Source organism: Cupressus sempervirens, chromosome 6, assembly GCF_028749045.1.
Source record: "Cupressus sempervirens isolate cs-2001-9-10 chromosome 6, ASM2874904v1, whole genome shotgun sequence".
Classification (NCBI taxonomy): Eukaryota; Viridiplantae; Streptophyta; class Pinopsida; order Cupressales; family Cupressaceae; genus Cupressus; species Cupressus sempervirens.
The window spans coordinates 396,465,257-396,483,130 of NC_143123.1; positions in this window are offsets into that span (position 1 = coordinate 396,465,257).

The window sequence follows — 17,874 nt, forward strand, 5'->3', positions numbered from 1 at the left end:
TTTCCACTCCTAGCTCTCTCATCATACCTTAAGATGAACAAAGACACTCATCCTTGATGAATTTCCACCCATATATCCATCTATACTAGTCATATTAGCCTTATTCATCCAAAAATACCAACTCTTTTGGAAGTGAGAACAAACATAAGAATCCATTGAAAAATTAAGGTCACTATGTCCCATCTAATAGAAATGTGAATGGTAAGAAAGGACAAAACTTCAAGAGACTAGAAAGGTTCACTACCCAAAGTGTTGAATCAAAGCAAATATGGTTTCCTAAACCCATTATTGAAGAAATATGTTCTAAAGTATCAAAGAAAAATACAAAGCTATATGGATTCCCAAGTCTCTCTTGAAAGACTTGAATATTGAACATAAATATAAGTTGACATTCAAGCTTCCAAAGGCTTTCATATTCCAAATGAATTCTTGAAATGATTTCAAATCTTTCCACTCCATCTTCTTCTAAAATTCTCCTACCACATTATACATCTAAACCTCAAGCTATTTCATCCATAATTCCTCCATCATTCCAACACCCTTCAAGATGTGTGTCAATGCTAATCTTGCCCAATATTTCAGCTACCCTTATGAAATCCACTAAATCTTACACTTACTTTCTATCCATGTGCAATCAATTCTTTCAAGACATTAACTATTATCCTCCATATACCTATCATACTACCATCTCCCTTGCATCACCCTATCAACATCTTTGAGCACACATTTCTATGATATTGGCTTATCATGAGTTATATTTCCTATAGGAGCTCTATCGAACTTGAAAAAGCTTGACCTATTTCTAAATTTATTTATTTTTAAATAGAAAAAAAAAGAAAAGGAAAAAAAAAGAGAAAATGTGTCTTTGTGAAAACCACTTCTCGTGGCACCTTGGTAGCAAAAGTAAAGAGAAATAAATGTCTCCTATGGTGAAAACCACTTCTTGTGGTGCCTTGGATAAGTACCATGATGAAAACTTGGTAAATAGGCATCATGCATAATTCTTCCATCATCCATCTATACCCTCTTCCTCTTTGATCTTGACAATGTTGAGCTATCATTGTATATCGATTATCTTATCCATGAGATTCTCAATTGTGTTTTCTCATTCATTCATATCCTTCATATCTAGTGTCATTCTTATTGTTCTATCCCATCACTATCCTATCTAGTTGACCCCTTGGTCTTGATCACAATGAAGAAAAATATGCGTCTTAGGCCTCTTGACATATCTACTCTCTTGGATTATGCACTTTCATGCTATCTCACTTATTTTCTTCCACTACTCATACCATATTCTATCTCACTTTTTGGCTTCACCACTTATCATATACACTATCATTCTCATTTCTTCCATTGGTTGTCCAAAACCTACTTTATATGGCTATCTTTCCCTAGCTTGGGTACTCTTGAGGAGTCAAGTCCTTCAGGATCACTTTCACTCACTTCATATTCCTTACCTATCCACTTTTCTTATCCACCATCCTATTGCTCCATCATTTACTATACCTCACTAGACATTGGGAGAAAATGATGTGATCTTTCTTGATAGCAAGTAATCTCTAAGTCATTCTAAAAAAAAAATCAAAAGAATCATAAATGATGCTGAAAAATCCTTTAAAAATATAAAATGTCTTGAAAAAATTATCATCTTAGTGAAAACAGAGCAATAGATGCTTTGATGTATCACCAATAAAATTTAAAATTTAAAAATAAAATTGAAAAGTCTTGAAAAAATCTTCTAAGTGGTGAAAATTTGGAAATGGGTGCTACTTAAGACCCTTTCACCTATGTCTATCACTCACTTTGCAACACATTTCCTAGCTTGGAATTATTTCTTGTCCTTGTCTTAGGGGCACAATTGCTTATCCTATTAAGATGTCCTTTTGTATTAGGGTTTCTTTGGAAACTTACAAAATAGTGTTTCTCAACACTATCTCCTTTGACATCAAGTGTTTCTCAACACTTTTTAGATAGTTTACCTACAATCTAAGATGTCACAATATTTCTCACTATCTGAACCAAGTCTTGAAGAAATAGCCAAGTTACTTATACACACACTTAAACATTTAAATGCCTGAGATGTGATGAACTTTATATTCTTTGTGTGTTGTCTATGATGATTTCTTTGCTATGTGTTTCATCCCTAATAGACTTTCAAGGATTTCATGGACTAGAAGACTGGGAACATGGGGCATGTTTTACTTTCTTTTTTTCTTGTGGGTATACTTTGTTAGTCTAAGGTGTTTAGAGTATTCATGCTTGTCCTACTTGACACTTTGGACCTACAATGTATCATCCTTTTATACTTTCACAAGACCACACTCGGGGGTTATCTTGGCACTTATGCCTTGATATAGGTGTAATCTTGCTATATTAAACTTAGGGAATCTAATTGCATAGTCATCTTGACCTGTATGTCTTTGATGCATAGGTTTGGTTCCCACATTTCTATCTGATATGGATCATAGTCATATCCTCATAATTTATGCTAGTGATGATTGTATGATCTTTTGATGTCCCTAATAAGGCTCAATGATAAAAACTAGGACTTGCTTATGTAAACCTTACAATTGCACCTTTTCATACTAGCTTGCATTCTAGGGTTCATTCTAGCTTAGCTTTGCATTTTTCATGTTGAGAGAGCTCTCTTCTTTATCTTTCATGGATGTGTTAGCTAACAAAGTTCATCCTTTATTGCCTCTTCTCAATCTTATCTCTTCTTTCCTATTTCTCACTTCTTTTCTATCTTACCATCTCATCTATTCTTTTGACATATCTTTCCTAATCTTGACATCTTGTATCCATTTTTAGGATCGAAATCCAAATTTGGGTTCATCTTGCTAGTCAAAATTTCTTACTTATTATATGTAGTCAACTAACCTATTAAGGCTTAATCTTTGTATCTTTTTGGGGTAATCACCATTTCTTCATTTGTTCATCATTTCTACTCTCTTCCACACTTCACCTTCATTTCTATTTCATCTCAATTTGTCTTTCTTCTTTCTTTGACCTAATTCTTATGCTTTATCTTTATTGGTAAAACTTGGTCAAATTGGGGCATATCTTGATTTCTTGGTGGTCACTCTTTGGTCTTAATCTCTTATGTATCATCATGAAATTTTCTTTGTTCTTATTTGATCAAATGGCTTATTTCTGCATCTCCTCTATCTCATTTTGATTTCAATCCCAAGGGGAAAAGAATATTCTATCATTGTTGCAAATTGATTTCTTCTACAACTATCTATATTTCTTGGTGTCAGTACTCTTCTTGAGTTTCGATATCGTCTCTATCCTAGTGTTCAGAACTATTGTTATCAAATCACATTCAGGACTTTCTATCTCTTTTTGCATTTCGTTCTTTAGAATTATATCTCTCTATCTATTACTACGTACTTGGCTTATGTATTATTTGACATTATGTGTACCCAGATTGATCATACATTAGTCAAACAGGGACAAATGTAATCACCCTAAAATGGTCATCTAGACTATGAGCTCCTTTTCTAGCATTTTTACATAATTTAACTAAAGCTTATCCTTGATCAAATCTCCAAAAATCAATTTATTTGGTTTTATCATATAGTTTTACCACTTTATCCTAAGTTCATATTTAATTAAAAGAACATGTCCCCCTTTTAATTAAATAAAATTCCCCACTCATCTCTTATCCTAAGTTGCACACACATAAAACATTATTCATGTTTTAAATATAAAAGAAATGTCATTTTTGTCTACACATGAATGCATAATATTTTATGTGAGAGGAATCTTATATTTTTAAAATAACTTTAAATCTCCTCCATGCATTTTAAACCCTCTCAAAATTCAACCATTGATTGTGATTGGTTGAGATGTTTGTGCACATGGATCACTCAATATGCATTCTTCTCCCTTGATTATGCTTCTTTTTCCTCTTGATCTCTACCATCCATTTTTTTTAAAAGGGAGGGCTCTCTCCTCATTTAAAAATCTTAGTCTCTCATGCTATTGTTATGTTGCAGGTTTTTTTGGTGATTTTGGTGACTTGGAGCATTCTTGCATTTTTGCATTTTAGTTCAGCTCTCATTCTACTTACATTATGGCATACTTTTTAGCTTAGTTTAATTTATGCTTTATCTTAGTTCTCTTTGTTAGCTTGCATTTCATTTAGAATAACTTGAATTTGCATTGCATTTTATTCTAGATTCTTGGATATTGGCACTCTTGCCTCTACTCTTTGAATCTTTCATTCTATGGTGCACCTTGCAAGGGTTGCATACCATGGTTCATTTGAGAGCCACCATCTCATAGCCTTTTCATGTTATAGATAGAGAGCTATAAGAAAACTCTTGAGATGCCCTCTTTCATGGGTACTCTCAAGAATAATGGTTTATAGAAGTGTGTCTACATTTTCTGCAAATAGCTGCAATTGTTCTCAACATGTTCATAATAGCAATGTCAGCATTTCCTCTACCTCAAACCATCTTTACAAATAGGTTCCTGGAAGATCTTAACCCTCTGCAAGTTATAGGTCAAATCTATAGATATTTTTTCATACAACCAAATCTAACTTAGGGTTCAACATGATCCAATCTATGCAAGGATGAACCTCATACTTTGATACCACTTGATGCAAGGAGGGATTGGAAAAACTATGTCTAGAGGAACAACTAACTATCTAAACACCTTGTTTAGTAACATAGTGGAAGAAAACACACAAAGAACAACACTAAGGAGAGAGAAAGTGAGAAATTGTATTGATTCATCAAAGGATCAACATACATACCCAACTGTAAGGCCTTCTAGCTTACAACAAGATACAAAATACAAATTCAAGATCCATGATCTAGCTTCAAATTCACTTTTGAAAAAAATATCATCTCAAAACACTTTAAGTTCTCTTAATCTAAACCAAATACCTCTACTTATACTTGCCAAAATAGCTTTTATAAGATTCTAGATCATTACATAATAGAAAGGTTGACCATAAAATAGTCTATACACATCCCAAGACAAGATCCTATCATTAGATTCACAATCCAAATTAAATACATAAGTCAACACAAACTAAGAACCAATCATAGAAAAACTTGATCAAAGAAGGAACCAAGCATTAACAAATATCAAGTTCACTTAGTATATGAAAGAAAACTTAGGTAAAACTATAGTAGCATGATTAAAAATGAATCTTAGTTAACATTGGAACTCGGACAACATTGGAAACTCTGTTAACACTGCAAACTTGATTACTACTAAACTTGGTTAACACTGCAAACTTGGTTAATATTGCAAAATTACTTAACACTGCAAACTTAGTTAACACTACAAACTTGGTTGACACTAAAAACTTGGTGATAACTTCCAAAATGAACAAAATAAGTAGGATTACAAAGCAACCTAGGATAATCTTGCATCAAAAGATGACAGGGAAAATGGAAATTTTTTATGAACATTTAGATTAATGAGAGTAATCCATAGAAGAAGGCAGCCAAAGTACTAAAAGAATTTGTCAATCATTATAAAAATTTGGTTGAAGTTTCTATAGTCAATGCACAAGCTAAGCATGATGTAAATCTATTTAGAAAGGTAGTCAAAATGTGAAAGATGACTTCACAAACTTGGATAGTTGTATTAAACAGTTACAAAGATGTCTTTATTAAGGTAAGGAATTATATTAGAAATGTATGCTAGCACATGAATTTATTCACACCTTCACATCTCAGATCAAGGAAAATGAAGATGAATTGAAGAATGTAACTAGTGGGATAAAAAGTGTAGATGCTCGAGTTATTTACTTGGAGCAAAAGATGAGTAAGATTCATCATGAAAGATTAATGATAGAAGTTAGTAAGGAACAGACATTGGAGAAGTTATCTTTATTAAGAGAGAACTTATCTTTGAAGATTGAGCTAGTATAGAAATAATTAGATGATTACTTGAAGGAAAAGGTATCATATAAACATTCTAGTTATCTAGCTTCCAAGCCACAGAGTTAGCATCTTATGGATTGTGTGCACTTATTGTAGTCTCAAATTTAGTTAAGGGAGAATGGAGCAAAGGATTGATAAGGTTGAAAATAATATTTTCTGATTGTGTCTCATTTCTAAATAATTCATCAACATAAAGGAATGAAGGTAAAACCAAAATTTTGATGTGTATATAGTTTTGGACTCACCTTTGTCATTAATGTTAAATGGGGAGTAATCGTAATGAAAATTATATGCATGATGAGGTATAAGGTAGAGTATGTATAATACAAATATGAAATTTAAAGATGGTATATAATAAAAATGATCCACATTTTGAAAATCTTTGTATGGTTGTGTGAAGAACTTCAAAATTTTGAATTTTTGCATATACTTAGCCTATTTTCCTATATGTTTCCATGAATGCCAAAGGGGGAGATTGTTGGAAAAATAAATAAGAGGGGAGTATAGAAATGCATTCAGTTTTTCATTTATGGAAATATATCATATGTATAAAGATAATATATCGTGAAGATATAGTTTTGGTTTAATGACTTAGAAATTTGTGTAAGATTCACAGAGTTTATTTATCAACACAGATACCTTTTTGGTGTGTGAAGATGATAGATATTGAATTGGAATGTGAACACTTCAAGAAAGCAAGAAAATTTTATGAGTATCCTAAATACAAGAGTGTAATTCACCATGAATAGTATAGATAAAGATATTAATAATTTTAGCAGTTGCAGTACTGTACAGGCAAAATAGGACAAAGTTAAGGAAAGTGGTATTTTAAGTTAATGAATTGTTTTGTTTAGAAAATAAATTACTTAACCAAATAAGGAAAAAATCATAGATATTAACCCTAACTTAGAAAAAGTTAGTTTTTTATTTTGGGACACATATAAAGACATGAAGGCTTACAGGACAAAATAAATTGGTATAAAGAACAAAGTTTTGGATGGAAAGTTGTGTAATGTCTTTAGTTTATGTACATGTTTTATGATGTGAACTTGATGTTAGTTTATAAAGATATTAGAGTATGTGAATTTTTGTACAGTAAGCTTGAAAGGACAAATCAGATGTAGAAGATATCAACATTGTTAAAGGTTTTTTGTATCTATACCTTTGTTTACAAAATATCATTCCAATTGCATGATTGAGCAATGGGATCATATTAAATACATTTTTTAATTTTAATAACAACTCCTAATAGGGTGAGGCTTCTAACAAGGCCTATTCCTCTAACAAGGACTAAGACACAACACAAATGTAATAGACTCCTAACAGGTTCAATATCTTTTACAAGAAATTTTTGGTTAATGGATCATTTTGTGGGTACCATCTCCACTAGGGTTTTCCCTTGGCTATGGCTTCCCTATTTAACAGATAATGGTGTTATTAGTTTCATTTTTTTATTTGTATGTTTACTTTCTAGTTTATTTGCATGTGCACATTTTAAGGTTATAAAAGATATCCACAATTGCGCAAAAGTTTATGAAATACTGATCCCCCCCCCCCCCTTCCTTAGTACTTCCTATTTATTAAACAATAGACTTTAGCTTATGGTATGATAAATCTAATAATTTCACATTGTGTGCATATACTGATGTTGATCAAGCAAGAAATATTGATGATATAAAGAGTACAAGAGGAGGAGCATTATTTCTTGATAAAAGATTGGTATCTTGGTTGATTAAGAAACAAGATTATGTTTCACAAACCATATTAGAGACAAAATATGTTTCTACAACTAACAATTGTAATCGGATTATATGCATGAAGAAAATTTTGAAGGATATTGGTATTATATTTTCACAACCTGCTATTATGCATTATGATAGCACAAGTACAATGAGTATGTCAAAGAATCTAGTTTTACATTTAGAGACAAACCACATTGTGATTAAGTATAATTTTCTATGAGAGAAAGTTGCAGAGAAAGATATCAAAAGGGAATATGTAAGTACAAAAGAGTAGATTGTAGATATATTTACAAAACCATTGGCTAACACTTTTGAGTATCTCAGAGGTATGGTTAGGGTATTTTCCCCACCTAATACATAGTAAATGATGTAGAATTATATCAGTCATGTATAATCAAAGCACTATTATTACACCTGGATGTAATGCTTAGTACTGCTCCTTAGGGGGAGTGGTCACAATAAGAAAAGCTATCGATGTGCATGCTGATAATGTGCAAATCTCCAACACATTGTTAGATGAGTAGTCTTTTTCCTTGAATTATTCTCTTCTCTACTTCCCTTCTTGAGAACCTTTACAAATGATTTTTCTAAGTTTATGTAGTCTAGTTAAACATCTTATTACATTAGATGAGTTTATTCTCACTATATTGTCAAAGTTTATATGAGACATCCTTCAATGCTAGAGATAACCATCATCAGTAAGAGATGATAAAAAACATCCTTCCAAAGATCCTTTAAGATGATACATATTCCTTTTTGTCTTTTTTCCAATTGCATTTAAATACCTATATCTCTTTGTAATTTCAAATCCTTCATCCTTGAAGATAACATCATGTCCATTCTCACACATATGTCCAATACTCAACAAATTGTACCATAGTCCTTTCACAAAGTACACATTATTAGTGTTATTCTCTCAATCAAAAGTAATAGATCCTTTAACAAAAATGTAAGATGCCTTATCATCCCCAAATATAAAAATACCACCATCAAGTGGTACATGTTATCCCCTTTAGATAATATAATAGGTCAAGTGAGAGATTGTTAGCCCCAATTGATAATGCAATAGGTCATGCTATAAATGTATGTAAAAGAGTATGTTGGTTCGTAAAATTATTGGTTGAATTCCTATAATCCTTGCATACTCAATGTTGAGATTATCAACACAACCTTGGCCAACATTGAAGATTAAATCACAATTATTCAATCTCTACACTTTAGGCTTTGCAAAGCCTAGGTGGTTGTGCCTATATTTATGTTTCTTGAGATAAGTTTAAAGGTTAATAATGAAGACTTTATAATTGATACTCTTGAGTGGGAAAGTTTATTCTCAAGGAGAAATACAATGTGTGAATACTTTAAATGTAAATAAAATATTGAAATTGAACTTATGCAATGCTTGTGAATAGAACTTCCTTGATCTACAGCTATACATATCAACTTATAAGAAGTATGCAAAGAACATCCCTTAATCAAATTGGGAAGAATAGAGTCAATCCTTGCATAATCTCATCATCAAATCTTAAAAAATAGTGTGCAACCCATCAACCATTGGACACAATGGGACTCAAAATTAGATTCCTGATTTGAGTATGATTTTAAGCTTTTGAGTCATTTTGAACGCATAAAAGCACATTTATTGCATGTGTACCCTACTATCCTTTTGAGGCCTAAGAAATTTTTTATATTTATAACACCTTAAATTCATCATATCCATGCATCCCTTGATGATAAATTTCCATTCTAAGTCATGCCATGAAGTTCTATTTTGAGTATTGTTCATATCAACATTTTTGCTTGTGTCAAACAATGATAGGAAGCCTAGTTTGCATTGAAATATCTTGCACCTAGTTATGTTTCATGACTGGACACTTTGGGATTATGTAGTATGCATATTAGATAACCTATGTTTCAATTTTCAAGTCATTTTGATATGTTTTTTCTAAGTTTTGAGTCCCTTAAAGTTGGTTTTTTACTATTGTCATGTTGATGTAAATTGTTCAAAATTCTATGAGGGTCTGTTTGACCAGTTGTAATTTTGACCCAAATGACCAAAACAAGAAAATTCCATTTTCATTGCATTCTAGAGGTTAGAGACTTATTATGTTTCATAGTTGAGCCTACAAAGAATCTATTTGACTAGTTTTGAAATGTGATTCCAAATGCAATTCTTAAAGTTTTACTAGCATCAAGAAATGCAAATTGATTAGTACTTGTGTTTGGGATGTTATTACTTTGAATCTATGATAAATGAAGCTAAATTGTACCACTATGTTCTACTTAAAAAGTTCTTTAAGTGCACTAGTTTGCAAGTCTTGAAAAATATGTTTGCACACTTTCTTAAGTCCAATCCATTTGCAAAAATCAATGTCCTACCAGTGTCCCCAATTCTGCAAATCTAAGTACCCCACTTTGACCGCATGCCAAATTTTCCCAATTATTCATTATGAGCCCAAACCGTGGATATATATTCTCCTTATGACAATAAACCAATGTCTCAATTTTTAAGCCCCCAAGTGTCAGTTTGGCCCATTTTCGAAGCCAAAATCGAACACATTATATTATTTTCTGACATGTTTGCTTGTAGGCAGTTGCACAAAAGCAACTTTGACAGTCAATATCTTTTGACCCTAATGTCATTATGAGATGAAATTTGATAGGGTGCAAGAATGTAGGACAAAGTATCAAAATGTTATTTTTTTTGTGCTCAATCAAAAGCCAATCTACAGGCCTCCCTGTCACAAAGTTATAGTTTGTAGAAAGGGGTGAAATGAGTTTTAAAGTTTTATTGAATGGTAGAATTAGATATTAATCAGTATGGTAGACCTATTAGATCAATTTGAAGGCTCAGATGTTTCAATTCAAAAATAAATTTAGCCAAACTCACTCTGGGTTTCAACAAATTTCATCAATTTGACAAGGTGTAATAGAGTTTCAAGATGTTTTAAGACAGTCAAAATTGGAATGATCATTGAAAATATTTTGTTATGCACAAAATCATTCATGATCAAATGGTTGTAGGAAATATTACAATGGTAGTTCATGTGATATTTGTCATCTAAAAAATTGTCTCATGAGATGATGTCCTTCGAGCTTTTCATATATGAGATAGGACTTACATCATGCAGGTCATTGTGCATTAGACTATTAATGGTTGACCAAAGTGGATTTGATAAAGTTTAGAGATTACATCTATTTTAGGTGTCTGCAAGAGTTGCTAAAGAAGTTTCCAATGAATTTTATTTGACTCGAATCACTTCATGCTTCATTAATAATTAGACCAAATTTGTTATTTTAGTGGTCAAATCCAATCATACCTATAGCAATTGTTAATGGGAATCTCATGTAGGAGTCAAACCAAGAGATTCTTTTGTTTTGGTGACAAGGTAGTGAAAGAGCACCCATCAAGGGGAGGCATTGGGGTAGATATCCTTAAAGAGGTGCTATGAAATGAAATTAATTAAGGGAGTAGACTCAAGGAGATTTTTTTTTATCTTACTCATGAGGTTGCGCTAGAGCATGGGCAAAGGAGAAAGCAATGCCAACAACGTGGGCAATGACCAGTGTAAGAGACATTTCACATGAGTTTGAAGCCCACTTTGGAGCCTTTAACAACATCTTGGTATCTCAGTAGGAAAACAAGAGGGGCCAATTTTTGAAGGACCAAGCGGCTGGATAGGGAGATAGTGGGAACCCTTTGTCAAAGTCTCTTTCTCTCCAGTATCCAGCATGGATAGTTTCAAGCCACACTTTCTCCTAGCTATACATGCAAATGTATTTTCCTTGTGATTGGAAAAAATTGGGTGGAGAAGCCCATGGCATCAACAAAGGAGGTTGCAGACATATTTTTCATAGTCATGAGGAGCTTGTGAGTTATGGGGACATGTGCATTGATTCCTTACATAAAGATGAGTGTCCACGCTGAAGTAAGGAATAGATTTGCATCTAGGAGTTATGCATTGAACACGAGGGCTTCTTATATTATTTTGTCTAACATTCATGGGGTGAGAATTATTTTTAATGTTTGAATATGGAACCACACAAATACTATAAAGTCTTGAAGACAAAGGCTTGTGAAGCCACAAGTCTTGCATGGTGGCCTTGCATGTGGGTGATCAACTGGCATGAAAACCAAATTGCATGCCAAAGTGATGATTTCAAAACCTCGATGGACCAATTATAGAATGACACTTGCCACGTATCCCAAGGTAATTTAGATGATAGTTTTGCATGGTCAAGGATCGGGAAGGAGGTAAACCACTAGTAGTTCCAACCACATGATTAGTAGTTTTTTTAATCATTTCATGTGGTTGGCAATATAGGTGGTAGTTTCAGCCTAGCAATCCCCACTATGCAAAAATGGCTAATTGTGTGATTGCAAGGCTTATCTACAGTTAGAAATTGGAGCTCTAATGGTGTGATCATGGCTAGTTGCCTAGTCACTGTAGTTAATGCATAGTTGAGGTTAGAGGCCCTGACCATGTGAAAATGGAGGTTTTTTCGCTTTGTAGGAGTTAACCATGGTTAGCCAAGTTGGGTTCTAAAGTTACAAATTCCAGTTGATCACCCAATCATGAGGGTTAAGTTGTAGTTAGGAATTAGAGTTGCAAATTTGTGAGAAGGAAACACATAGCAAGGGGAAATAAGGTGGTGATGATGTGGTGGATCTAGCCAATAAGGAGTTGACATGTGGCACCTATGTGGTGGTCAACTAAGAGGGTTGACCCAGATTCAAAAGAGGGGCTAAAAGGGGAAATTCGAAAAATTAATTTTAAAAAAAAATTTCTATCAAATTTTCACATGAAAATCACTCTGATTAAAAAATATAAATGATTTTAAAGTTTTTCTATAGTTTTGACTATAGTAAATTTTAAATTTTTCAATTTTAAAAGCTCTAAACCTGGTCACGCGACTAGATTTTTTAAATGAGTGCCAGAGGGGCAGTTTTCATCAGAAGTATGTAGTGCAGTATACTGTTAGAACTAGGAGAAGATGAGATATCCATATATAGAATCCCAAAATGTATAGGTATTCACTAGTACAAGCTATAAGCAAATTTGTAAAATACGGGGCATTCTCTACAGGAGAAAATTTCATGATTGAGCATCAAAATTAGTTAAAGGGAAGACAATGAAGTATGTTGACTCTAGATTTGGAGGAAAATGTTTCTGAAAATTATAGTTTTCCTCTATGGGTCATTTGGAAAGTGTTTTTCCCCTTGTCTTAAAATCAGATCTTGCAAATCAATTAGATGTTTCTATCATTCTAAAGATATTTTCAAAGGCATTCTTTAGTAGCATGAAAATATCTTATTTTTCAGTTACAAAAAGAGAGTAGAGAGAAGTTGTGTATCAATAGATGGAGGTTTTCCAAGTGGACAAATAACAGCATCTAATTTGATCCAGGAATTCTTCATGTCTTCTTAATCTCTTCTCTTCTCTCTCTCTAGGGTTGTTGATGGTTGGTTGTTTCCAGACTATTGAGTAGAGCTCTAGCTATGATCCCACCATTCATGCCCAACATTTGTCTTGTAATGAACAACAAGTAATAAGTACAGATAGTTCTAGCTTGTTTAGTATTTTCAAAAGTTGTTTTCATGCATCCTTTATGTATTTGTTTTAAGGACTTGAATGAAAGTGCAACAACAAGTTTTATCTTTAGTCTAGATCTTATCTCCCATTTGTGATGTGTGTATTTTTTTGTGTTTTTTGAATAAAGAGCATGAAACTTAGTTGTGATATGTTCTAGGTTTTATATGTTGATATGTTTTACTTATGATTCAAGGAGTCACATAAATGCTTAGATTGTCATCATAGGGTTGTAGATTTCATGAAGGGATAAGTTGAGTATGAGAGTCAAAAATGATGCAGATGTCTAATTCACAAGGTGAATGGATAGATTAGGAAGTCCTAATACATGAAATGTCTCAATGATTTCCAAGGATATATGTCAGTGATTTGTGGAATTGCCTAATAGATAGGGCACATATCAGCTATAGGATCAAAGTGTTACATTGTTCACGACTTAGTTTTGCTAAAATCAATATTATAATCAAATCCTTTTCCATTTTTGTTTAAGAGCTGAAAAGAGTTCCCCTCACTTAGCTTATCTAGTTCATATATCATGACACTAGCTATTTCATGTCTATGTTGTTTGCATAAGTGTTAGAAGATTAGGGGTATTATCTACCTTTTTAAATTCAAGTGTATGCTTTAGCACTGGTACCATATCAATGAATCTAAGGCACACATACCTAGGTTTTGTAGAGCCTAAAGTAGAAGAAGGGTTTAGCCTTATAGTTGGCCCTAGTGTCTGAATAGGTATGTTGAATATCAAAATTAGTTGCCCCTAGATGTATTTTATTCCTATCACTAGGTTTTTGATACATGACATTCTGAAACACCAATAGGATAGAGAAGATATAAATGTAATCCCTAGTCTAAATGAATTTAACCTCAACTAAAGAATACCAATTAGATATATACCATAACACAATATGACAATATTTGATAATCAAGATCATGCATTACTCTAATCCATTAGAATAAAGAAAAATCCAAAGGGACAATAAAGAATATGAGAAATTATAAAACCATATGCCATAATAGATGTAAAGAAAGAATCATTGTATTAACTTCATTTATAATGAAATATAGCAGAGTAGTTTAGTTGCAAATCCCTGCAAGTAATTGAATAAGATTGAAAACACTTCATAAAGTAACCTTTGTTATAAATCTTGTAAATTTTGTCTCCATAATAATCACTTTGTTTAACAATCTAATTAATGAATCCATTGGAAATCATGTTCCTTGTTGAACCTATTGATTCATGGATGAGTAAGCTAGATACTGAGAGGGGATTGAATTAGAATCTATAACATTTTATACCTTTTCATAGATTCATCCACATCCAATAATAACTTATTAATGCAAATCTATAAATGTAGACTTGATGTAGCATGTAAATCAATTCAATCACATGCATGCAAGTAATAACACAAAACATAGTATTTGTTACCCAGAAACCCTCCAAGGTGAAGGACACCCACAAATATTCACTACTGCAGTAATAAAGTTAAGTAGTTAAGGTTACAACATTTGACCATAATATATGATCTACTCTATGAGGAGTCTATCTTATTAAAGACTTAAGAAACTATTAGGTTTCGCCTTGTTAGAGGATTTGACACTTGCAAATAAGTAAGGAATCTATTAGGAGATTTGCAAAGATTTGTTAAGACCACTCTATTAAGAGATTTACCCTTATTCAAGTCTATTAAAATTGACTCAGTACTTGACTCTTGGTTTTCTCTACAAGCTGATTTTGAGTCTTCTCCTTTCTAACTGATCTTCTCCTCTAATCTGATACTCATGTCTTTCCCTTCCACTTTCACTGCTTATGAATAGGTCACTTATTATGTTAGATGATAACAAAACCCTTGAATGACTTCTAATCGTCTCCTCTCTGATCTTCACATGCATGCACACAATCACTTACTATCTAGTTTAATATCATTGCTATATAAAGATGTTAGAAATATATAATACGGGGGGGTTAAACTAGTATTCAACAAACTTTTGCACACAATTGAATATTGTTAATTATTTTATAACTTGCACATACATATGAAATTAAACCAAAAATGGTGAATAGTAAATATAACCATACTCAAAGAGAACTCATAACACTATTATTTGTTAACTAGGGAAAACTTGGCCAAGGGAAAACCTCGGTGGGGATGATACCCACTAGATGATCCACTAAAAAATAGAATCTTGTTAAGGATATTGACCTTGTTAGGAGTCTATGAAGTACATATAGTGTCTCAAGTCATTGTTAGATGACTAGGCCTTGTTAGAAGCCTCAACCCTATTAGGATTTATTTCAACCCTATTATGAGATGGTAGATCAAATACAATGTATGCAAGAAGATCCCACTACCCTAACATGCAACAATCAATAAGGTTCTTCACAAGTATAGGTATACATACAATACTTTCTCACTACTAAAACTCACACTTTCTCTAATCATACATTAGATCTCAATAGGTCACATGTCACACATCTTTCACATAAGCTTCACATCATTTGTGCAATGTAAGATCTCTACTTATATCTTGCAAATTAATAATTCTCTTCTTGGTCGACCTTCATGTCTTCACACGCTTGACGTAATATAAAATCACTTATGGATTAATATCCAAAAATTTGGCTCATCATGACTTAGTAAAGTTTTTGTTACCAAAATAATTCCTTAAGTCATATAACTCATATCTCTAATATACTCTGTTCTATTCTATCAAATACCTAAACTAGTATTATAATTGTAACTTGTGTTGTATTATCCATATGCATCCATGCACTGACCTACATCATCATGAAATTATAATCAAGTTATCCTTAACTAGACATAATCTAACTCAAAGTGTTTCATTCATACTCATCACATATGTCTCTATACTGCTGCAAATTGTCTAATACTTAGACAATTTTCTATCTGTAAATGCATAAATTTGTTGAATACATGTTTCCATAAATAAAAACACTATAGACATCTAACTAGCCATATTCCAACCAATGTCCCCCTTTGGAATCTATGGAAACATTTGGGAAAATTGGCTAAGTCCCAAAATGATGTCATACAAAATAAAATAAATAAAAGTAACTACACAAAATTGCCTTCAAAACATAACAATTTTATTCATGTTTTGATGGATCATTATATTCCTTATTACTCCTTAGATTGATACATAAGTGTACTCCCCTTTACATAAAATTTTCTTTACATATATTACTCCCCCTTTGACATCAATAGAAAAGGTGTCCAAAATTGTAAATAAAAATTTTGTGGCCTGCTACTAATCAACTTGATATTTTTGGAAAAACAATCTACATAGACAACTTTCAGTTGCTCAACTTCTCTCTTCTAGTTTTCCTTCATTGTATCAAATATATTGATTAGTACACAAAGTGCATAAGATACCACTTCAACCATGCTCAAGTCAGTATAGGAAAATTTATCATAGGAGACTTTAGGTGCAAGATAGTCCTCCAATTGCCTTTGCAAAATGTTGATCTTAGGTGACAAAATCTCCCTAAGAGTAGAGAACCTTTTTATTACCTTTACATTATCAGACTCCATGCCTCTAATTGCATCATGGATCTTCTCAATGTTATTTCCAAAATATTCAATGTTGGCCTCTAGAAACTATAACCTTGTAGTGAGTGTATTAAGTTCATTCATCTGACACTTTACTAATTCTCAAAACCTATCAGGTATTTGTATTATAGTGGGCACTATCAATACAACTTCTTACCTTCATCACTATGCTTTCTTAACTCCTTGATGCATACATCAAGTGCCTTCAAATCATTCTTTATATTCATGCATATTGTATTAAAAAGTGATGCATCATGTTTTTCCTGTGTGTGTGTGTTGAAGTAATTTCAAACAAGGTTGTGAATTCTTCATCAAAATACTTCACCAATTCTTTAGCCTTTGACTGCAAATTTGGATTAGTTATAGTTGTATTAACTATCTTCTACATTCTCTCTAGTAATTTAGTTAATGTCTTCTCCAAAACTTTAAAAATATATTATTTTCAAGTACCTTGCTCAATGATCTCATTAACGCTTTATGGTCATTATCATCATTAGATAGTGTTGTCATGAGCTTGATTGTTGATGATGGGCTAGCTACAATAGGTACAATTACTGGGGCTACATAAGCTATGTCAGCTTCATGTTGAAATACTACTTCCCAAGTTTTGACTCCACATGTTTCAGTTTGGGAAAGAATGTTGATTCTTACATAAAAATATTCCACCTCTGCCTTAGCTTAGAATCTTCTTCTTATGTTCTCTTCCTTTTCTCCTCCTCTTGCTTCTCTTTCTTTTCTTCTTCTTTCATGTTTTCCTATTCTGTCTGTTTCTTTTTAGTATCATTTCTTTCCTCTTATATTTTCCTCTTTGTTTCTTTCCTTCTTTCTTCTTCTTATGTCGTTGACCCAAACCCTGGGCTATGTCCACCAAATAGAAGGGTCATGCCTTATAGTTAGCCCTGTGTCTGAAATGATATGTTGATAATGGGAGTTAGCTGCCCCTAGATGTGTCATATTCTCATGGGGATAATTGAAAACCCTCCAGCGTTTTCAAACACCAAAAAAATGGTGACTCTGCAGGGGACTATATTGAATCAAATTTAAGACAAACCTTGAGAAT